Below are 24,206 nucleotides of genomic sequence, written 5' to 3' on the forward strand. Positions count from 1 at the left end.
TGCTGAAACCCTTTCTGGGAGTTCAGGGGTTTTTTTTAGTACGAGCCACCTGTTTTCCTTGCTTGGCCCTGCAGTAAACCTTTCCTTGCTCCAGGCTCCGATGTTTTGGTCTATTTGGCATCACTGTGCATCGGGTACACGAACTTGCGACCGGTAACATTAAGAGCGCCACCATAGAGGTCTTGGGTATCTTTAGCTCCTAGAAGTTGGAGGCAAACACCATAGTCACCTATCTACCCATATCTACACACCTGCCAGGAACTGCTGCTGGAGAAACATGGCTTCTTCTTTTCTTTCTCATCCCTCCAAATTGAGCATAACTGCCAGACACTGATGCAGTCTAGCTGGAGCCCTGCTGGTATGGAAAGCTGAGAAACATAATTGCCAAGCTTTCTGCTCCTGAGGGATAGATGAGAGCAATGAAGGCAAGGAAGACACAGAAGGCTACAAACAACATCCAGCAGGCACTGTTCCACCCTGTATCCTAGCACACTGCTGTTGCATGTGCAGAAGTGGGAACGGGGCAATCCTTTCTTCCAGCCTCTACTTTGGAACACATTTATTTCTATGATTTGTTCAGTAAGTGCAAACAATGAAGATGAGGATTTTGAAAACTCTCAAGGGTCATTCAATTCATTGCGTCCCCAGATTTGCTGCTTGTCAGTGTCACTGAGAGGTGTTCTAAAAATCCCGATTCTTGAGCCCTACCTCAGAGCTCCTGAAAGGGAATCTTCATGCTGGGGGTTGAGGCTGGGGTTGGGAAGGGGTATCATTAGCCATGGATGGTGCTGATCAGGCACTACTTGTCAGACCAGCATCTGGGAGACGGATGATACATTTTTCTCCTGTTTTCTGGAAGGCCATGCAAATTTTTCTTAGAATGATGAGAATCTGTCCTCTGCTACAGCTGTAAATTCTGGCTTTAGAACAGAAAAGCAGTGTCAGATGCTGCTACATAGTCATATCCTTGGGGGTCCCAATGGCTGTTTATGAAGTCAAAGTATCAGCCTGAGCATGGTCCCTGAGATGATGAAGACATCCCCAGAAAGGAAATGTTGATAAAACCCTAAGTATTGGTAAAGTTTTGTTTTGCAGGGAGAAGAAGAGGGAAATGAAATATTTTGAAACTGCTTATATCAGTAATAAACATATGTTTTCTAAATTGTGAAAAGACCAACTGTAAATAAGCATTACTGTTGTCACTGCAAATAAAAGACACACAAAACACATACTGGGGGACTTCCCTGGTGGTGCAGTGGTTAAGAATCCGCCTGCTATTGCAGGGGACATGGGTTCAATCCCTGGTCAGGGAGGATTCCTCATGCTGCAGAGCAACAAGCCCATGCGTCACAACTACTGAGCCTGTGCTCTAGGGCCCGCGACCCACAACTACTGAAGCCCGAATGCGACAGCTGCTGAACCCGAGTGCCTAGAGCCTGTGCTCCGCAACAAGAGAAGTCACTGCAGTGAGAAGCCTGCACACCGCAACAAAGAGTAGCCCCTGCTTGCCACAACTAGAGAAAGCCCGCGCACAGCAACGAAGACCCAATGCAGCCAAAAATCAATAAATAAAATAAACAAATTTAAAAAAACAACAAAACCACATACTGGACTGATTATACTATTTATTTTATTATAAAAACATATATTAAGCTGAGGCCAACTCTAAAACACAACTTGTGTCTGTGAAGGGTGCTCAGGGAACTTAGTGGTGAGTAGGTGTTGGTTGCAAAGGTATGGCAGGTACATTAAAAATCCTTTTGTTTGTGTGATTAATTGGGTATTCTCTGGGAGCATGAAATATGAACAGATTTCCAGTTTTCGTAAGGGCTCTGGTTAATTTGTAGGGTGGCTGGAATATATGATTTGCAGTATATTCTTATAACTAAAGTGGGAGTAGGAGTGACTTGGTAAAGAAAACAAGGGATTGATCTCTGCCATCTACTGTTTCACAGCCTAAATAAATTTGTGGCGTAAATGTGTGCTTGTTGGGGTATCTTGCCCTCTCATCTTTTTTTCCTTAGCTTTTTATTTTTAAAACAGCTTTATTTAGGTATAAGTGATATACTGAGAACTGCACACATTGAATAAATACAATTTCTTCCACCCTAATCTTGTGCCAAAATTTTAAAAATGAATTTTTGCCAGAAGAATAAAACCATGTAAAAGTCATTCAGCCACATAGATTCTGAAATCAGACTTGCTGGTGCAATAAACTTGATAAATGATGCTACTTACCATTGATGAAATTTCCTTTTATGAATCTGTGTTAAGAATGGAAAATCTGTGAACTTTAAACATACATGGAAATTGGCTGGCTTTGCCACATGCACTTTGAGCCATTGGACTTTGAGTGTTTAAAAAATACTCATTTCCTGTAGTGTCAAAAGAAAATTCTAGACAGTGAGGTAAACATGGGTACATGAAAAGAAAGAGTTTGAGCTCTTTACACCAGGAAAAGATTGTAGACATGAACTGACACTGGAACTACATGGAACATAGGAGCAAAGCAAAGATTAATTCAACTGGCAAAATTATCTGATTTCAGGTTCAAATATCCAGATCTACCAAATATCAAAGTTTGGTTTTCAGATCTTACTGCCTGTTTGAGGCAAGGAAGAGGAAATTCTTGGCTAACTAGTCAGAGAAAACAATTGGATTAACCAAGATATTTTTCATGACAATAGTAGCAAAAATGCAACATGACTTTTAAAAATCTTGGTATTAGCTTTAAGAACTGTTCTTGATTTGGGGGAGAGTCAATAACAGAATCTGAAAATCTGATAAATCCTCTGAACATTTTATTCATAAAAATAAACATGTTTCTGGAAACATTATATATATATATTTTTTAATTTCTGTAAATTGAATCATATAGTATGGATTATTTTGTGTGTCTGGTTTTGCTTTCAGTGACATGTTTGTGAAATTCATCATTGTTTTATGTGGTTGCACTCATTTACAATGCTTTATTCTTTCCTATGTTTGACTATATCACAATTTAATTATGTGTTCTTCTGTTGTTGAACATTTAGCTGGTTATATGTTTGTTATATGAACAACATACATGAATGCATGCATTTCTGTTAGGTATATGCCTAAGACTGAAATCACTGCATATGCAAATCTTCAACTTTAGTAAATGATGCCAAACTGATGTTCAGACTTGTGAAAATTTATACTCTCATCAATAGAATATAAGATATCCTTTTGACTCATTTTCTTGCCAAAACTTGGTGATGTCAGAAAAGCAAAAAAGTGATCATATTATGTTGCGATAGTGGCTTCTTGGAAGCAAGGCAGACCAGTGATTGGGAGAGAGCAAAAGGGGCCTTTTGTAGGTACTGACAGTTTTCTGGTTTTGACCTGGGTTATGCTGCTTTGATGTTCACCTTGTGATAAACTGTTGAATTGTACACTCTGTGCAAATTTCCATATACTCATTATTTAACAATTAAAAAGTAAAACAAAAAAATGTTATCATAAAATTTCACATATGATTTAGGATGTTCACAGATGTTTTCTGTTGTAAATGATTAGGAAATAAATAATCTTAATTGTGAAAATGAAATTTAATGTTTGACATTGTCCAGCCAGGAAGTGGGAGTTTCCCTCTTAAAAATGACTCCAAAATGCTCTGAAAATTAGGGGGGACTAAAATATTTACATTATAAATTCATGAATTTGTACTATTTAAAAAAATAGAATCTTCATTCCTATTCAAGATGGAAAGTATTATGAAAGCAATCAGAGTTTTGACTGTGGGTTTAGTAAAACTCTGAAGTTGCATCTTGGCACCATGGGGTCCACTTATGTCAATCATCAAGTGGGGCTTCATAATTGTTAGCGTGCCTGAGAACTAACTGAGGAGATTATCTTGGTTACAGATTTCTGGGTCCAAGCCCCCAGAGAGTCTGACTTGAAGGTTTAGGGTGGGTCCAATAGTCTGGGTCTGAACAAGTGCTGCAGGCAATTTTCATGCTCCTCTGAGCACAAGCTGAATAACGCTCATTTGAAGTGATGAATCTCTTGGTCCATCTTTTTTTTTTTTTTTTTTTTTTTTTTTAGTATTCTTTTCTATCTTTTAATTTGCCTCTAGCACTTGATCTCTGTTTATTTCTTTTCTATTTTAATTTAGAATTTTCCTAATATTTGTGAGAGTATAATTTTTCTCTTTTTTCTAACGCTTTATTCTGTCTCTGTTAACGTAATCCTTCTTAGATTATGTTTACTCTGATTTCCTCCCTCTTTTTCTTTTCTCTTTTCTGTCATTTTACCTTAGCAGAATGTTCCACAGAATTTATTATAAATAATATTTACTAAATACATGCCATTTTAATGGTCTTTTCTTAATTTTAAACACAGATAGGTGAAACACCTGCTGTTTCTCTTTCTTTAAATGTGGCAAAAGTTAAATTAGGTTGCTTTTTTTGCTAATGTGTTCATTCGTCTTCCTACTCTATTTTGCTGATTTATATATCCCTAGTTTAGGTATTATTGAAGAAAGAAACCAGGGAAGAGTTTGAGATGCCTCTGTATCAGGACATAGGCTGGGTTATAGTCCTTTATAAATTGTTCCAGAGGAAGCTGGGCACATCTGCTGACAACTGACAGACTTTCACTCCCTTTTCTCATAGGAGACAAAGAAAAAGAAAGTAGATTGTTTCCTTTGAAAGATATGTTAATTTCTTCCTAGGAAATCAGATCACTATCTTGGGAAAAAAATGATCAGTTGACTCTAGCTGTCTACAAGAAATCAAAATATAAATTACCTAGCTCAGTATTTGATACAGAACAGACTGCCAATAAATTTTGGATGGAGAACTTCTGGCAAAATGTTATTCCTGGTGTTTTTGAATATAAGCCAAATATTAGCTATAGATTTAATGTATGCTGTCATAAATGCCATATTTGTATACATAACATGCAAAAGAGACAGATATAAAAGAAAGTAAAATTTGAAATACATCCGTATTAGTGATCATTTGTATGTACTGAGATTTCATTCTCATATACTTACCAGCCCAAGGCTGGGAAGCTGCAAAGCCTAGTGATTAAGAGCTATGGAGTAAGGTGGACCTGAGTTCAACTGCTATCTTGACCACCATATAGCAGGAGACCTAAGTTACTTAGCCTCTCTCAAGTCTGTTTTTTCATCTGGGTAATGGGGATAAGAATAGTAGCTCCATCACTGGCTTGTTTTGAGGCCTCAGTGAGATATGTAGGTAAAGCATTTAGCACTCTGCCTGACACATAGCAGTGTTAGACAACTGGAACTATTATTATTCTTCCTGAATACAGAACATTTGTTACTTCCCAGAAAGTCTATGCTAAGGAAAGGAAACTATCAGCTTTTACAAAAATACTCACCATTGCTTCTCATTTTAAAAAATTAAGGGCTTCCCTGGTGGTGCAGTGGTTGGGAACCTGCTTGCCAATTCAGGGGACACGGGTTTGAGCCCTGGTCTGGGAAGATCTCACATGCCGCGGAACAACTAGGCCTGTGTGCCACAACTGCTGAGCCTGCGCTCTGGAGCCCGCGGGCCACAGCTGCTGAGGCCCGCTTGCCTAGAGCCTGTGCTCCGCAGCAAGAAGGGCCACCGCGATGGGGGGCCCACGCACCACAGCGGAGTGTGGCCCCTGCTTGCCGCAACTGGAGAGAGCCCAAGTGCAGCAACATAGACCCAACTCAGCCAAAAAAAAAAAAAAAAAAAATTAATAATCAAGAGATTGTTTATGATGCCTAGAATGCCCAAACAAAACCATTGAAAATCCATATCATTTCACAGTCTTTGCCTTGTTAACCGAAATATATAACAAATACAACCAAGCTGTATAACTGCCACCAAGGATGCTGATCTTTCACTGGAAAGTACATGGGCTCCAAAACTGCCTCTTGCCATATGGTCTTAAACAAGTCATTCAAAATCTTTGAGCGGGCTTCCCTGGTGGCGCAGTGGTTGGGAGTCTGCCTGCCGATGCAGGGGACACGGGTTTGTGCCCCGGTCTGGGAGGATCCCACGTGCCGCGGAGCGGCTGGGCCCGTGGGCCATGGCTGCTGGGCCTGTGCGTCCAGAGCCTGTGCTCCGCAATGGGAGGGGCCACAACAGTGAGAGACCCGCATACCGCAAAAAAAAAAAAAAAAATCTTTGAGCATCATTTATTTATAAAATAATTTATTTATATATATATATATATATATATATTATATAAAAATTTATTTATAAAATGGGGCTAAAATCCTGTGTCGTACGGTTGCTGCAAAGATTGAGACAACAGGTGAAAAGGCCTAGCAACCAGAAGTTGGAATAGATACCTCTCGGTACTTTCTGCAAGAGTATCTGTAATTCACAACCCTTGGGGTAGGGGTGGGCCTCAGCCTCCCCATCAGAACCATGGGACACTTTCCCTCCCTTGGTGACTCAACCATGGTTGGGTGGCTCATCCAAGCTAGACCAATCAGACTCTCTTTTCTGGTCCCTTTGTAATTGGGACACAGAGACTCTATTGGCCTTGGGCTCTGAAGGTAAGAGGTCAGTGGTCAGCCAGGGATGTGCTGGCTATTTTTTTTTTACCATCGAGGCCACTTTTCAGTAGTGCAAAGAAAACCATTGGGTAGAGAAAGGACAGATAAAGGCAACACCCAGAGAAAATTAAGAGCAACAGCAGCCTGTGTGAACTAGAATTTGATCAGTGTCATATTGGCTCTGCAGTGCCCATTTTTTGGACCTAGTGCCTTATCAGGCCCTACTCTGATGCTTGCCTTTGGGTATTCCTTACACTTGCCGAAAAAGTTTCTTTTTTGTTAAGCTAGCTTAGGTATGTTTTCCTTTGTTGCAATCTCATGATTAACTTCCGAAAGCAAGCACTCACCAAATGCTAGTTTCCTTTTCATTTACTTTAGAAGGTACATAAAATCATAAACAGGGCTTAAAGGGCATGAGTAAGGTCATGGCCCCCTCATTATTCAGGTATGGAAACTGAGTCCCAGAAACGTGTTTGAATGATATGTCCAGTATCACATGAGAGCTAACAGAAGAGTCAGATTTAAACCCAAGTACTTCGCCTACCAACTGCGTGACACAAATAAGAACTGAGGTTTGTGTGTATGAGTGTGTATGGCGAGGAGGGGGGAGGGACAGTGGTTTACATATTTTACATAATTTTGTTTCCATGACCTGCCTAGATGCATTTCAAGCTTTTGAACAGAGATAGAATGCTTCTTTGGGGATCAATTGCTTCTCTATTATTCTTGCTGAGGTTGGCTAATGGTTAGTTGAGCCTGTTATCTTATGTGAACATATTCTGTAGACATGTATTTAGGATCTTTTGAATATAAATGAAATTCATTATGAGTTTTAGAATTTCTGATGATTTAAAAAAGGTGGACCCCTTACATTAAGTAATTTCAGTAACCAGAATCAGAATCACTGAGAAGTTTCTTGCCTCTTTATTTCAAGGTTCCCAAACATTGGAGGCAAATTCCTTAAGAGATACTCCTGTTTACCATGAAACCCAAGAACATAAACAAGTTGAGAAGCATGCATTCTAAAGCCTTGCAGATGCTCAGCTTTCTTCCATTTAAAGAACAAAGCCTGAAAACATTCCTAGCTATATGAAACGTTTCCTTTCTTTAACATTGTTTTATTATTTTCCTTTTTATAGTTAGGTTGAGAAACAATAGTGACGTCTTGATGATATGGCAACATGGGTCTGCTTTACTAAGTCTGGGAGCTGACGCTGTGTGCAGAAGAGGTAGGTAGTGTGTGGCAATCGGAGTTTTGAGGGTCCTGAGTCCACTAGGTAATATCTGCCCCACGTGGAAATGATTTCTCCAGTGACCTCCACAACCCACATTGAACTTTTAAATGGTATTTCTCTGTTGAATTAAATTGAATTCCAAAAATGTTTATTGAACATCTATTTTATTGAAGTGGTAATGTTGGTGAGGATTGGGTGATGTTCTCTAGAAATGAACAGTGCACATTCTCCATCCTCAAGAAATTTACAACCTAGAAGTTTACTTAATGATGTTTCTGATCTATATTTTTATGAATGGTGGTCCTCAATCTTAGATGCACATGAGAATCACCTGGGGAGATTTAAAAACTCTTAATGCCACAGGCTGTGCCCCAGACAAATTAAATCATAAATCTGGGGGTGATATCCAAGGATTAGTAGTTTTTAATGCTCTCCATGTGATTTCAATGGGCAGCAAATCAGTATTTCTTGAAGAGTTATAGGTATGTCCAGATACTGATCTTGTTAACTCTTTGAGCTGTTGTGCAAGGCCTGGAGTAGATGGAGCCCACAGACTGTTAGCTCTGGCCACAAGCATTCTCCACCAGTAAGCTGTTAAAATATATTTTCTATGTACTATGATATAAAGAAGATTGGGGAGCACAGAAATGTCTCATTTAAACCTTATGATAACACTGTAAGAGAACCATTTGTTGTTTCAGAAATTACAGATGAAGTATTTAAAGCTTTGAGAACTAAAAACTGACTGCACTAAAATCACAGGGTCATTCACAGAGCTGATATTTGGACCATACTTTTCTTACATTGCAGCTTCTTAGGTATATTACAATGCAGACTGTGAAAAGTACTGTGGAGTCACGCACATAAAACACTATGGAAACCCAGAGAAATAGACATTGACTCTGGTCTAGTGTGATCAGCAAAGAATTTGTCATTTGAGCTGTACCTTCAAGAATGTATGGATTTCCAGAGGTAAAAATGTGATATTATCCTAGGTTTATATAATAAATAGTGATCTTATTTGGCTATAAGATAAAACATTAGAAGCTTACTATCCTGGATCCCTAGTAGAATCGTTTGGAAAGCTTTCAAAATATATTGGTGCCGGAGCCCCACCATAAATGATCAAATCAGAGTAGTGGGATAGGACCCTCTGGGATGGTGTGGAAGGAAGCAGCAGGAAGTAAAACTGGTTTGGGGTTAGATTGCAGAGAATATGGAATGTGAAATTTACCTGATTTATTACTTAGGTAATGGCAGGCCAGGGAAGGCTTTTTTAAGCAGGACAGTGATAAAGCAGTCAACTTATAAACTCTGTCCAACTCCCTGCTGTCTTCTGTTTTGTTACTTATTTAGAAAATATCAAGAATCCCAGTGGAAGTGGTTTTAAACCAGGAGCCTGTTAGGATTCCCTGGGAAAGCTTTTCAATTACACCCTCTTTCTCTGGTTCTGGGACGATGCCAGAGTCTTGAGGACGCCTGGATAGTTCCAGAAACTATATTCAAAGACAACCCCTTCTCTGGCCTACCCCAATTTTAATATATCCAGTTAGGGGACAGAGAATGTGAAGTTAGGGAACAGTCTACCATCCTCACTTCTGACGCCAATTTCAAATTTAGGGAGTCCCCAAAACCACCCTCCATTTTGATAATTCACCAGAAGGACTCACAGGATTCACTGGACTCTGTTATGCTCCCAGTTCTGCTTTATTACAAGGAAGGATCAGAATCAGATGAGGGGAGAGATGCCCGAGGCCAAGTTCAGGAGGGTTCCACAGGTGGACCTTCCAGTTGTCCTTTCCCAGTGGAGCTCCGAGGGAGGGGCACTTCCCTCCTGTGGTCTCAGGAGGGTGGGACAAACAGTTAGTGATTTTATTTCTTTCCCTGTCTTCCTACAGTTTGGCCCTAATGTGACATAGTCTCAGGAAGTGCAGAGCAGTGTAAAAAAAGCCTCCTTTTCTAATAAATGGATCCAAAAGGGGAGCTTCAGTGAACCAAAGAGAACTGAAGAGATCTCAAGAAAGGATGGAGCTTGGGAAGGGGACTCCATAAAGTTGTTTATGAGCTCCTGTGAACTCTGGGGATCACCTCTAACCTACACATGTGAGTATCTTACTCTAAACAGTAAACTGTAGATTTTGAAGACTGAATTATAAGATAGAACACTGCCCAGATCCCAGATTGGTCACTGGATAGTAGACAGAGGATAGATCCAAAGAGCATTACAGAGGCTTGGAAAACAGAACTGACGTTGGAACCACAAACACAGTGGAAGGCTGGTCATAACTTGAGACTTGAATCGAACCAGGTTGATTGTCTACTGAAGCAAAAACTTCAACATTTTCCATAGAATTTAAGTAAGACCTAGAGTCTTATAATATTCAAAATGTATAGGATACAATTCAAAATTACTTGGCACAGAGATAGCCAGGAAAATCTCAACTCACATGGGAAAAGACAATCAATAGATGCCAATGACAAGGTGACATATGTTGGAATTACCTGACATAGACTTTGAATGAGCTATTATAAGAATGCTCCAACAAGTAAGGGTGAATGCTCTTAAAAAGAAAGGAAAGTAGAAATTCTAAGCAAGTAGAAGATATAAATAAGAACTGAATGAAAATTTTAGAATTGAAAAATATAATAACCAAAGTTGAAAACTTACCTGTTGGCGTAAGAGCAGAATGGCAATAACAGAGAAATCAGTGAACTTGAGGACAGATAAAATTACCCAATCAGAGTAACAGGGATAAATAGTATTAAAAACAGGAAAAGAAACAGAGTCTCAGAGAACAGTGGTTGGAAAAATCATACTACCCAATTTTAAGACTTACTCTAAAGCTTCAGCATAAAGACAGCATGGTATTTATGAAGGACTAGACCAGTGGAACAAAACAGGGAGTCTAGAAATAGACACACACACAAATATAGCTAATTTGTTTTTGACAGAGGTGCCAAGCAAATCAATAGAGAAGGCATAGTTTCTTGGTGTTGGACCTCTGTCTGTAAAAAGAAAAGCTTTGATCTAAATCTCTCGCATTATTCAAAAATTAACACACAATGGATCTAACATCTAAATGTAGAATATAAAACTGTATGATGTTTAGAAGAAACATTAGAAATCTTTATGACCTGGAGTTAGACAAAGAGTTCTTAGAGATGGTACCAAAAACAGATCCATAAAAGAAAAAAAACCCATAAATTAAAATTTATCAAAACCAAAAACTTTAAGAGAATGAAAAGACAGGCTAGAGATAGGGAGGAAATACTTGCAAATCACATATCCAAATAGCTTGTATCAAGAGCATATCAAAAACTCTCAAAACTCAACATGAAGAAAACAAGCAATCCAATTTAAAAGTGGGTCTGAGACTTGAATAGACACATCACTTGAAGAGGAAATATGGGTGATAAATAAACAGGAAAAGATACCCAATGTCATTAGCCATTAGAGAAGTGCAAATTAAATCATGGCATACCTGTTACAATGACTAAAAAAAAAAAAAAAAAATATACTGATAATACCAAGTGTTGGTGAGAATGTAAAGTAACTAGAATACAAAATGGTACAGCCACTCTGGAAAACTGTTTGGCCGTTCCTTGTAAAGTTAAACATATACTTAACCATATGACCCAGCAATCCTATTCTTAGATAATTTTCCAAGTGAACTGAAAACGTATGTTCACATAAAATCCTGTACATGAATATTTACTGAAGCTCTGTTTGTAATCACTAATAACTGGAAATAACCCAAATGTCCTTCAGTGGGTGACTGTATAAACACACCATGGTGCCTTCATATAATGGAACACTAAACATCGCAGCAGTAAAAAGGAAGAAACAAGTGATGCACACAAAACTAGGATGAATTTCAAAGGCATTTTGCTTGGTTAAAAAAGTCAATCTCAAAAGGTTACATACTCTATGATTCCATTTATATGACATTCTCAAAAAGACAACCCTATAGTGATAGAGAACAGTACAGTGGTATATGTGTTGGGGTGGAGAGGATATAACCCTATTAAAGGATAACATGAAGAGGTTTTGGGGGTGATGGGATTGTTCTGTAAACTGTAGTTTATACATGCTTTCCACACATAGATTAAGTCAGCTTCAGCGATGATTCAATGATTTCATTATCAGAGCTTATAATAGAAGCAGGGCATAGGTTTTCTTTTTTTAATCTTCCAAAAATTGAATAAATGGAGAGAAACCCACAGGCTTCAGGAAAAATGGACTTTGTCCACTGGGGTAGTACTGTCAGTGTTATCTTAGACGAGGGGTTAGCAACCAACAGCCCTCAGGCCAAATCCTGCATGCTTCCTGTCTTTTTGTAGAGCCCCAGAGCTTAGAATATTTTTTACATTTTAACGGTAGGTAAAAATCAAAACAAAAATATTTCATAGGACATGAAAAGTCAAATTCAAAAGCAAATTCAAATTTCAGTGCGCATGAATGAAATTCTGTTGGAATCTGGCCATGTTTGTTCATTTACGTATGGTCTGTGGCTGTTGAGTAGTTGTGACAAAGACTGAACGGCACTCCCAAAGCCTAGAATATTTTTATGTGGCCCTTTATGGAAAAAGTCTGCCAACAAGTGTTTTAGAATACTCCTTAGATCATGTAAGTATTTTTATTTAATAGCAGAACCCTAGGTGGATTAAGATCTAGTTATACTTTAACTCCATGAATAACTTTTGACAATTTTTTCAGAAAAATAATTTTTCTTACATAAACAAGAATCTTAAAACGATCCACAATATTTCAGATATTGTCCCTTTTTTCCCCCTTCAAGATCTGATATTTGATCAAGGAAAGAAAGTTCAAAAGTGTCCCCTCACTGACACCAAAAGATGGGGAATCTATTATCATTTTTATTATCTGTGGGCTGCTTATGGTATCTCTGTATTAGAGGTTAATTATAGCAGCCCATTCCTGGGTGATGGGTTGTGAAACCAGAAGTTATCAGAGATAAACATTGCAGAATCTGATATACTTGTTCATGAGTATACCATAAAATCCTCAGTTAAATTACATTTTATGACTATGGCCTCCAAGTTTTTAAATACAGCCGTTTGATTACTTCATCGTTGTAAAGGCTGACTTCCTTTTTCCTACGTGGCAGTGAGTAATTTATAACGTCTGTTAAGTGAACAGTATTTACCAAGTGCTATCAAACAAGATAAAGATATATTTCACTGTGTCTTTACAGCAGTGTAGATAGCTAGAGAAAATATATTCACTACTTATGACTGCACTCCATGACATTAGAGTTCTATGAAGCAATTTATGTCCTACATCTATTTATTCCTTGCTTAGTGTTTTTGAAGACCACTTTGGATGTCTTCTTTGAAAGGAAAAAAATGATGCCTTAAAATATGATTTTCTTTAAATGCAGCTTAAATGACTGTATTCCATATGTTGGGAAATTTATGTGTCAATCACATGTGATATATTGAATCATGTCATGACTTCTGTTCACAATGTTAAAGACTATATAAAATAATAACTTGTCTATTTGTGGTGGTTTCATAATTCAGTGTAATAGTGGGTACAGAATGTATTGCAAAAATACAAAAATATCAGCTATATAGTTTCCCAAACATGTTCATGTACATTATCTCAGTTGATTATAATATGAATATAATTGCAGTATGAAATATACAGGCAGCTATAATCATCTTTATCCTACAAAGGAGGGAAATGAGATTCAAATAGGCTGAGCGACTTACCCAATGACACAGTTTATGAGTGGTGGATTGAGGATTAGAACAGAGATCTTCTAATTCCCCGTCCAGAGATTGTTCTGCTACAATATATTTGCTACCTTATTCCTTATTAAGAAAAACACTCTTTTGTCCTATGAATGGTAATGTTCTTTTTAAACCAGGGAATGACTTCTATATATTAAAATTCAGAAGTGCAATCATTTTGCATAAGTGTTGTCCTTCACCCTATCCTACCAGATTTCTAGATCCCAGCTGTATAATGGAGTTGATTTATACATAATTTCCTGCCTGAATTTGGTAGTGAAAATACTAAATGAAAGTGTTATATGGGTGTGGAAACATGTAACCCCCATTGTGGAGTTAGAACAAATTGCTTTGGGGGTTTATGTTCGTGCGGTGTGGTCAAGACTGTTTCTATACTGTTATTTTCTCAGCAGCACTAAACCTCAGACAGTAGGAACACCACTGAAGTTTTACTTAACACCAGAGGCAGGATCGGTCTTCACAACTGACTCATGCAGTTAACGTCATAGAATGTATTGAGGTGGCAGATTGTAATTTCTTACCCAACAGTCTGTAAATATTAGATAAGTGGGGGGCTGTGGCATCTATTACCTCAGAGCTATATTATATTAACAGTTTATTTTAAAACAACCAGTTGAGCTGTTGGTACATAAAACCAGCTACCCTTTCCATGAGGCCAAAGTTCTGATCCTGGGTATAAGTCAGCGCCTATGGCCAGGGTTGCCTATGGATAACATGTGTGTGTTTGGGAGAATCCTTGTACTCAAACTCCTCAAAATGTTTTTTTCCAATTCTCTTTCTGTTGACTTCTGTATTAGTGCTTTTTCTCACCCTTCTGTGATCCACCTTTCTCTGCCTTTTGGGACCTTGACTACTTCAGTGGATATACTCCTTTTTTAAACGAGTTTATCATATGCTTGTTGCACTGAGCCTTTATTGGTTTTGCAAAGGGAAAGAGAACTGACTTTGTTTCCTTGGAATTCACCTTCTCTATTTTACCATGCTAGATATATCTGGTTTCCACTTTGACCTTCACATTATTCTCTTCTTTAAAAAAAAAATTGTATGTATTTAAGATGCACAGCATGATTTAATATACATATACATAGTGAAGTGATTACTACAGTCAAGCTAATTTACATATCTTCTCACACAATTGCCTTTTTTTTTTTGGTGGTAAGTGCCTCTGAAATCTATTCTCTTAGTGTATTTCCAGTGTTCAATACAGTATTAATTTAACTATAGTCATCATGCATGTACTTTTCCATACATATTCATTCTGTGTACTAACTGCAACTTTGTACCTTTTGACCAACATCTCCCCATTTCCCCCATATCCCCAGTCCCCAGTAACCATTCTACTCTCTGCTTCTATGAGTTCAACTTTTTTTTTAGATTCCACATATAAGTGAGATCATACAGTACTTGTCTTTCTCTGTCAGGCTTATTTCACTTCAGTAACGCCCTACAGGTTCATCCATGTTGCAAATGGCAGGATATACCTTTTTCTCTTGGCTCTACAGTATTCCCATGTATACATATACCACATCTTTTTTATCCATTCATCCATTGATGGACACTTCGGTTGTTTCCATATCTTGCTATTATGAAAAATGCTGCAATGAACATGAGACTGCAGATAGCTCTTCTATATACTGATTTCATTTCCTTTAGAGAAGTACCTAAAAGCGAGATTGGTAATTCTATTTTTGTTTTTTTTAAGGAATCTTCCTACTGTTTTCCATAATGGCTGTACCAATTTACATTTCTAAGAACAGTGTAGGAGGGTTCCTTTTTCTCCACATCCTCACTAACACTTGTTATTTTTTGTCTTTTTGATAATAGCCATTCTAACAGTTTGATAATAACAGTTTGATAATAGCCATTCTAACAGTTGTGAAGTAATATCTCATTGTTGTTTTGATTTGCATTTCCCTGGTGATTAGTGAGGTTGAGCATCTTTTCAGTGAGATTGAGCATCTTTTTAGTGAGGTTGAGCATCTGTTGGCCATTTGTGTATTTTCTTTGAGAAATGTCTACCCAGGTTTTTTTGGCTTGATTTTTTTTTTCTTTTTTTTTTTTTTTGCGGTACGCGGGCCTCCCACTGCCGTGGCCTCTCCCGTTGTGGAGCACAGGCTCCGGACGCGCAGGCTCAGCGGCCATGGCTCCTGGGCCCAGCCGCTCCGCGGCATGCGGGATCCCCCCGGACCGGGGCACGAACCCGTGTCCCCTGCATCGGCAAGCAGACTCCCAACCACTGCGCCACCAGGGAAGCCCCGTTGGCTTGATTTTTTAATTCTTAAACTTGATTCTTGCTATTGAGTTTTTGAGTTCCTTACATATTTTGGATATTAACCCCTTATCAGATGTATAGTTTGCAAATATTTACTCTTATTCATTCCATAGGTTGCTTCTTTACTTTGTTTCCTCTGCTGTGCAGAAGCTTTTTAGTTTGATGAAGTCCCACTTGTCTATTTTTGCTTTTGTTGCCTGTGCTTTGGGGTCATATCCAAAAAAATCATTGCCCAGGCCAATATCGAGAAGCTTTTCAACTCTGTTTTCTTCTAATAGTTTTATGGTTTCAGGTCTTACATTTAAGTCATTAATCCATTTTGCACTGATTTTTGTATGTGAAGTGAGATAAGGGTCAAATTTCATTTTCTGCGTGTGGAGAACCAATTTTCCTAGCACCATTTTTTGAAGAGACTGTCCTTTCCTCACTGTATGTTCTTAGCACCTTTGTGGAATATCAATTGATCATAAATGTGTGGATTTATTTCTGGACTCTCTATTATTCTGTTCCATTGATTTATGTATCTATTTTTATGCCAGTGCCATGCTGTTTTGATTACTTTAGCTTTATAGTATATTTTAAAATCAGGTAATGTGATGCCTCCAACTTTGTCTTTTTTTGCTCATGATTACTTTGGCTATTTGTAGTCTTTTGTGGTTCCATATGAATTTTAGGATTTTTTTCTGTTTCAGTGAAAAATGCATTGGGTATTTTGATAGGGATTTCATTGAATCTATAGATGGCTTTAGGTAGTATAATCAGATTATCAATATTAATTCTTCTAACCCATGGACACAAGATATCTTTCCATTTATTTGTATCTTCTTCAATTTCTTTCCTCAATGTTTTATAGTTTTCAGTGTACAGATTTAACCTGCTTGGTTAAATTTATTTTAAATATTTTATTTTATGCTACTGTAAATGGGATTGTTTTCTTAATTTCTTTTACAGATAGTACATTGTTAGTGTGTAGAAATGCAAATAAATTTCACACATTGATCTTGTATCCTGCAACTTTACTGAATTCATTTATTAGTTTCAACTGTTTTTGTGTGTGTGTGTGTGTGTGGAATCTTTAGGGCTTTCTATATAATCTATATAAGATTATGTCATCTGCAAATAGAGACAGTTTCACTTCTTCCTTTCCAATTTGGATGCCTTTTATTTCTTGTTCTTGCCTAATTGCTCTGGCTAGGACATCCAGTACTATGCTGAATAGAAGTAGTGAGAGTGGACATCCTTGTCTTATTCCTGATCTCAAAGGAAAAGCTTCTAGCTTTTCACAGTTGAGTATGATATTAGCAGTTGTGGGTTTGCCATATATGGTATTTATTTGTTGAGGTACATTCCTTCTGTACTTAATTTGTTGAGAGATTTTCTCATGAAAGAGTGTTGAATTTTGTCAAATGTTCTTCTTTGAATCTGTTGAGATGATCATATAATTTTTATCCTTCATTTTGTTAACGTGTTGTATCACATTATTTATGTATGTTGAACCATTCTTGCATCCTATGGTTAAATCTCACTTGGTCATGGTGCATGATTCTTTTAATGTGCTGTTGAATTAGTATTTTGTTGAGGAGTTTTGCATCTGTGTTCATCAGGTATATTAGTCTGCAGTTTCCTTTTCTTATAGTGTCCTTATGTGGATTTGGTATGCAAATGATACTGCCCTTGTAAAATGAGTTTGGTAGTGTTCTCTCCTCTTCAATTTTTGAGAGCGTTTGAGAAGGATTTGCATTAATTCATCTTTAAATGTTTGGTAAAATTTACCAGTGATGCCATCAGGTCCTGGGCTTTTATTTGTTGGGAATGTTTTGATTACTGATTCAGTCTCTTAGTCATTATTGGTCTGTTCAGATTTTCTATTTCTTCATAATTCAGTCTTGGTAGGTTGTATGTTTCTAGGAACTTACACATTTGTTCTAGGTTATCCAACTTGTTGGTATATAAATGTTCATGGTAGTCTCTTATCATCCTTTGTATTTCTTTGACGTCAGTTGTAATGACTCCTCCTTATTTATACAGGCATGCTTCATTTTATTGCACTTCACAGATATTGGTTTTGCTTTGTTTTGCTTTTTTTACAAATTGAAGGTTTGTTGCAAGCCTGCATCAAGAAAGTCTATTGTTGCCACTTTTTCAATAGCATATGCTCACTTTGTGTCCCTGTGTCACATTATGGTAATTCCCACAGTATTTCAAGCTATTTCACTAGTACTGTATTTGTTATGGTGATCTGTGGTCAGTGATCTTTGATGTTACTGTTGTAATTGTTTTGGGGCGCTACAAAGCATGTTCATATAAAATGATGAACTTAATAAATGTTGTGTGAGTTCTGACTGCCCCACTGACTGGCTGTTCCCCAACCTCTCTCCCTCTCCTCAGACCTGTCTATTTCCTGAGACACAAGAATACTGAAGTCAGGCCAGTTAATGACCTTACAGTGGTCTCTAAGTGTTCTCGTGAAAGGCAGAGTCAATCGATGTGGCAAACTTTGTTGTCGTCTTACTTTAAGATATTGCTGCCGCCCACCCCTACTCCCCACCTTCAGCAACCAGCACCCTGATCAGTCAGCAGCCATCCACATCGAGGCCAGACCCTCCACCAGCAACAAGATTACAACTCACTGAAGGCTAAGGTGTTGGTTAGCATTTTTTAGCCATATAGTATTTTTTAATTAAGGTATATACATTGTTTTTTTAAGACATGATGCTATTGCACAGTTAATAGCCTAGAGTATAGTGTAAACATAACTTTTATATGCAAAATTTGTATGACTCACTTTATTGCAATATTTGCTTTATTTTAGTGGTCTGGAACCTAACCTGCAGTATCTCTGAGGTATGCTTGTACTTTTATTTATTTGGATCTTCTCTCTTTTTTTCTTAGTTAGTCTAGCCAAAGTCTGTCCGTTTTGTTTATCTTTTCAAAAACTCTGTGTCTTATTTTCATTGATCTATTTTACTGCTTTTCTAGTCTCTATTTTATTTATTTCTTCTCTGATCATTCTTCCTTCCTTGTGCTAAATTTAGTTTTAGTTTTTTGTTCTTTTTCTAGTTCCTCAGGTGTAAAATTAGGTTATTTATTTAGGATCTTTCTTCTTTTCTTAGCATAGGTGTCTATTGCTATGAACTTCCATCTTAGAACTGCTTTTGCTGCATATCATCAGTTTTGGTAAGTTCTGTTTCCATTTTCATTAGTCTCCAGATATTTTTTATTTCCTTTTGATTTCTGATTTCTTCTCTCACCCATTGCTTGTTCAGGTGTGTTTGTTTAATTCCACATACTTGTGAATTTTCTGATTTCCCTTCTGTTATTGATTTCTAGTTTCATACCATTGTGGTGATAAAAGATTCTTGATGTGATTTCCATCTTCTTAAATTTGTTAAGATTTGTTTTAGGGGCTAACATGTGATCTATCCTGGAGAATGTTCCATGTGCACTTAAAAAGAATGCATATTCTGTTGCTATTGGATGGAATGTTCTATATATATGTATTAGTTCTATTTTACCTATAGTGTTGTTTAAGTCTACTGTTTTCTTATTGATTTTGGGTCTGGATGATCTATCCATTGTTGGAAGTGGAGTATTAAAGTCCTCTGCTATCATTGTGTTGCTATCTGTTATTCCCCTCTGTTCTATTAATATTTGCTTGATATCTTTAGTTGCTCTGATACATTACTCTTTTATTTAAATATATGTATTAAGCCTCTATCACATGCCAGATATTATTTTAGGTTCTTGGGATGCATCAAAGAACAAAACAGAAAAATACACATTTCTCTAGTGGAATTTATATACTAGTGGGGAGTGGGTTTGGCAGGGGATTTGGGAAAGAGAAAGACAATTAGTGCTGAACAAAATTAGCAAGTACATGGTATAGCATATTAAAATGAGGAGAGGGGATGGCTGTGCAGATATCAGGGGGATGAACATTCCAGGCAGAGGTAGCAACATCCAATGTTGAGCTATTCCTGGCGTGTTTGAGAAATAGCAAGAAGGCCAGTGTAGTGGAGTGAGTAGGTGAAGAGGAGAGCAATAGGAGATGAGGCAGAGATGTAAGGCGTGGGGTGGGGGAAAATCATGTATGGCTTACAGACCACTGTAAGCCTTCCACTTTTATTCTAAGTGAGGAGAACCACTGAATAATTTCAAATTGAGAAGGACATGGTCTGATTTACATTTCCATAGCCATGTCGAGTCTGATGAGCCCATCAAAGACAGTCTTTATTTCTGTTGCAATATTTTTGCCTAGCATTTCCTTTTGGTTCTTTCTTACAGTTTCCATCTCCCTGCTTACATTATTCATTTCATCTTGCGTCCTGTCCACTTTTTCCATTATAGGCCTTAATCTAAGTTATTTTAAATTCCTGGTCTGATAATTCCAACACCTCTGCCATATCTAAGTCTGCTTCTGATGCTTGCTTTGACCCTTTAGACTGTGTTTTTTGCCTTTTAGCAGGTTTTGTAATTTTTGGTTGAAAGCCAGACGTGATCCTGCTAGGAGTTAGGCCATGTTTATTGTTTGTTGTACCTGTGGAGTCAGAGGCTAAAATTTCCCCTAATGTCCTTGGTTTTGTCTTCTCTGTTTCCCTTGGGTATCACTAGAGAGATCTTAAACAGAGTCTGGATCTTGGAGTACTTTTAGCTGTAATCCCCTATTATAATAAAGAAGCCCTATTGATATGGTGGAAAGACATGGGTGAGAGAAAGCATCTGTAGTCCCATGACTCTCAGGTTTTTAGTGAGTCTGAATTGGTTATTTCCCTCCCCCCAGGTCAGTTAGGTTCTGGTAAAATAGTTTCCTTTGAGGGCAAGCCTTGTTGAGAAAGGTGAGGGAAGAGAAAGAAAATAGATGAGAGGAAGAGCCATGCCAGGGGAGGACTTGTGTACAGGTTGAGGAGAATGCCACCTATTCCTTGCCCATCTGAGTCTGTAGGATGAAGTTGCCCATCTCACTAAGAGACAACTCTACTTTTCAAGTTGCCCTAGCCAAAAATCAGAGAGGGTTCATGACTGCTTTCTTCCTCTCATAACCCACATCCAACCCACTAGGAAATCCAGACTTTTCCATATTTGAAATGTTTCCAGAATTCAACTGCCTCTTACCAGCTCTACTACTGATGCCACAGAGCAGGTCTCCATCCCCATTTACCTACGTTATTGCTATGGCCTGCTGACAGCTTCCTCCTCTTTCTCCCTTCTAAATAGTACTCTTGTACTCCAGACCCTCCCCTCACAGGCCACAAGGTCCTGTACAATATGGTCCAGCACCATCTTTCTCACTTACCTCCTTTCACTCTCTTCACTGTGTCTTCTCCAGCCAGTCGACATGTTTTCTTTCTTTCTTTGCCGCATATGTCTCTACCTCAGAGCTTTTTCACTTACCAGTCCGTCTTCCTAGAATGTGGTTCACCTATACAGATTCGTGACCAGTTTTCTCACTTTTTTCACTTCTCTCCTCAAATGTGACCTTACTGAAGAGGACTTATTGACCGTACTGTAAAAAAAAATCAATCTCCCATCTTTCTCTTACTACTTGGCTTCATTTTTCTTCTTAGCATTTAGCCCTACTTGGCATAATATATGTATGTTTATTGTTGGCCTTCTCTTACTAGAATGTATGTTTGATAAAAATAGTCTGTTTACAACTGTGTCAGAGATACAGTAGCCTTTTTGTTGAGTGACTAAATGAATGCGTGAATACCTATACTTCTTTTCAGAGGCTTTGGTAGTCCAACCGCTGGTACTACGTATTCTTAAATTGTGAAACAGTCTTAGTCTGGGTTCTCTCCAAAGCAGAGTCTCAGATAAAGACTGTGTATAGACAGCTTACTGGGAGCGTGATCTTGGGAGCAGGAGTGAGGGGTGCGGACACTAAGCAATGAAGGAGGGAAAGCTGTTATAAGAATAACTATCCACAGCTACCAGCATCTGATGGTACAGCCCCACAGGACCTTCTGAGTAAGATCCGTCCCCAACTGGTTTAGCACAGTCTCTGAGACATTAACTCCCCTGAACTTCTGGGTCATTTGCATATGAGTGCCAAGTGAGTAACCACTAGATTTTCACATGATGATATCAGGGAAGCCCTGAGGTAAGAAGCCAGAAGTACCTGTCACAGGCCAAGGTGAGGTGCTGGTAAGTTACTCGTGCACAAACTTGGTCATAGTCCAGAACTAGTTGCTGGAGCAATGACTGGAATAAGAGGTAAGGCCAGGAGGATTTGAAGTGATACATAAGAGGTGTTCAATATAGTCCATTCCCTCAGATTCACCATGCTCTACAGTAAGTCCCTTCACGTTGGTGAGCAGTCACAATATCAGCAGAGACTTAATTAAAACAAGTAAAATGACTACAGTCTCTGCTCCTTCACCCACATTCTAGATTTCCTTTACTTTTAACCAACAGTTTGGCTGGTCTAAGTTGCTTGTCTGTTAGATTGACCCAGAACTTCATCCCTGAGGGTATGAGGCTTTAGCTGCCTTGGTCTTTTTGGGCTGTGATCACTAAAATGCCCATGCACCATTATCGCCAGATATGGGTCCTAAAGCAGCATCTTTGTTGCTTTCTATCCCATCTTAAAATCAATGCCACTTATTTCAGGTTTTGTCCCAGCAGCCCCCTACTTATAGATACCATTCTTTACGACATCCAGCTTTTACAACATTTTAACAACTACAGAGCTCCAGTGGCATACAGCAACCAGCATGTATTTTTTCTCACATATCTTTGGATCATTTGGAGCCAGTTGGGATAGTTCTGCTTCGTGTGTCTCATTCTAGGACCCGAGTTGAAAGGGAAATGGGTAAATGGGTATGTTTTGTCTCATGGGGGTGGCTGAAGCACAAGAGGGAATATTTCATGCTTCTTCTGGTGTTACGATCACCGATATCCCACTGGCCAAACCAAGTCACATGGCCAAGTTGAAAATCAAAGTGTGGAAAAGATAATCTACCCGCGATGAGTACCAGCATGGATGCGGATATACAAAACTACTAAAGAGGAGTGAAGAATTGAAACCAATAGCTCAATGTACCACAGGGAGTGAAATAGGAAGCGAGAGAAGGCTAATGTAATAACCTATTCCTAAGTTGGCCATTGCTGTAAGCAGTCGGTGTGAAATTCTACAGGACCTCCTGAAAAGTACTTAAAAGATGCCTTAGAACCATTTGCTCAAGTGAAAGAAAGGGAAAGGGTCTCTCCATAGTTCCTTCTGGGTTACACATGTATGAGCGCTGAGCAGGTTCCTGGGGGTGCTCCCTCCCCTGGTATCACAGAAGCCCTTGAGCAGGAAGTAAGAGGCCAGCAGTTTAGTCCTACAACAACACATTGTCAGTTTTCAGCTGTGAAAAGGGGACAACTGTGTGGAATGAGTGAAGTCAAGGAGACTTGAAATGCACACAGGGTTTCTGGTAAAGCCCCTATCTCACCTCCCACACCAGTATCACCTTTAATTATGGTGTTCAGCTTTCTGGCCCCCAGGCCCCATACACCAGTGAATATCTAATTCTGGGTCTCATTTCAGCAGAACCTTGTTCTTAATGATGCTTTAATCTAATATATTAAATGTTGGTTGATTGAGGCTTTGGGTGTTACCATGCAAATATTTTTGTTCTAAGAAAGGGTATGCTGCGGTGTGTGCTTCTGACAAAGATGGAATAATGGGGATTGAATTTATAATCCTGTCTGAAAGAACTAAAAAAAAGAAAAAATATCTCAGACAACAGTTTACAAAACATTGGCTATCAAGCAGTGAAGGACAGTGATCCGTTTGAGAGAAGTCTTGTAATTGCCCCAGCTCACTGCCTGGAGAGAGTTTACAGGACACAGCACAGGCATGGAGAATGCAGGTAAAGCCTGGCAGTCTTCTTGATTTGAGGAGACAGAGCTAGAAGTCCAGGGAGGCCAAAGCAGGTAGAGTTTGCAGGGAATAGCAGTCGGGAGGAGAACACTGTACAGAAAGAGATAACTTCAGAGAATGGTTGAAGGTCCAACTCGAGTCTTCAGCTGAATATTACTCAGTGTATGCCAGGGAAAGAACCATGTGGAAGGCATAAAAGGAAAAATCTCTGGTGTTCACCCAAGGCAGGGCATATAGTTCCTGTTATTGCTAGCCAAAGCAGAAAATCTCATAATTCATGGGACTTCAAGTTTGAGTATTTAGAAGGGTTTTGTCTTAGTAGGGGAAAAAATATTGTTCTGTACTAAACACTGATCTATCTGGTTCCTTAAAAGCAAGACCTGAAAGGATCAAACTGTTTCCAAGTATGTTAACTGTGTTCCAGAACAAAGCTCAAGAACCTTTATGGAAAAAAATATTTTCTAACACCTAAAGCTGTGAAATTCACAATTCATAATATCCAATAAAAATCACCAGACAAGCAAAGCA

The sequence above is a fragment of the Mesoplodon bidens genome (genome assembly GCF_964165515.1).
Source record: "Mesoplodon bidens genome assembly, chromosome: 4".
In the NCBI taxonomy this organism is placed as follows: domain Eukaryota; kingdom Metazoa; phylum Chordata; class Mammalia; order Artiodactyla; family Ziphiidae; genus Mesoplodon; species Mesoplodon bidens.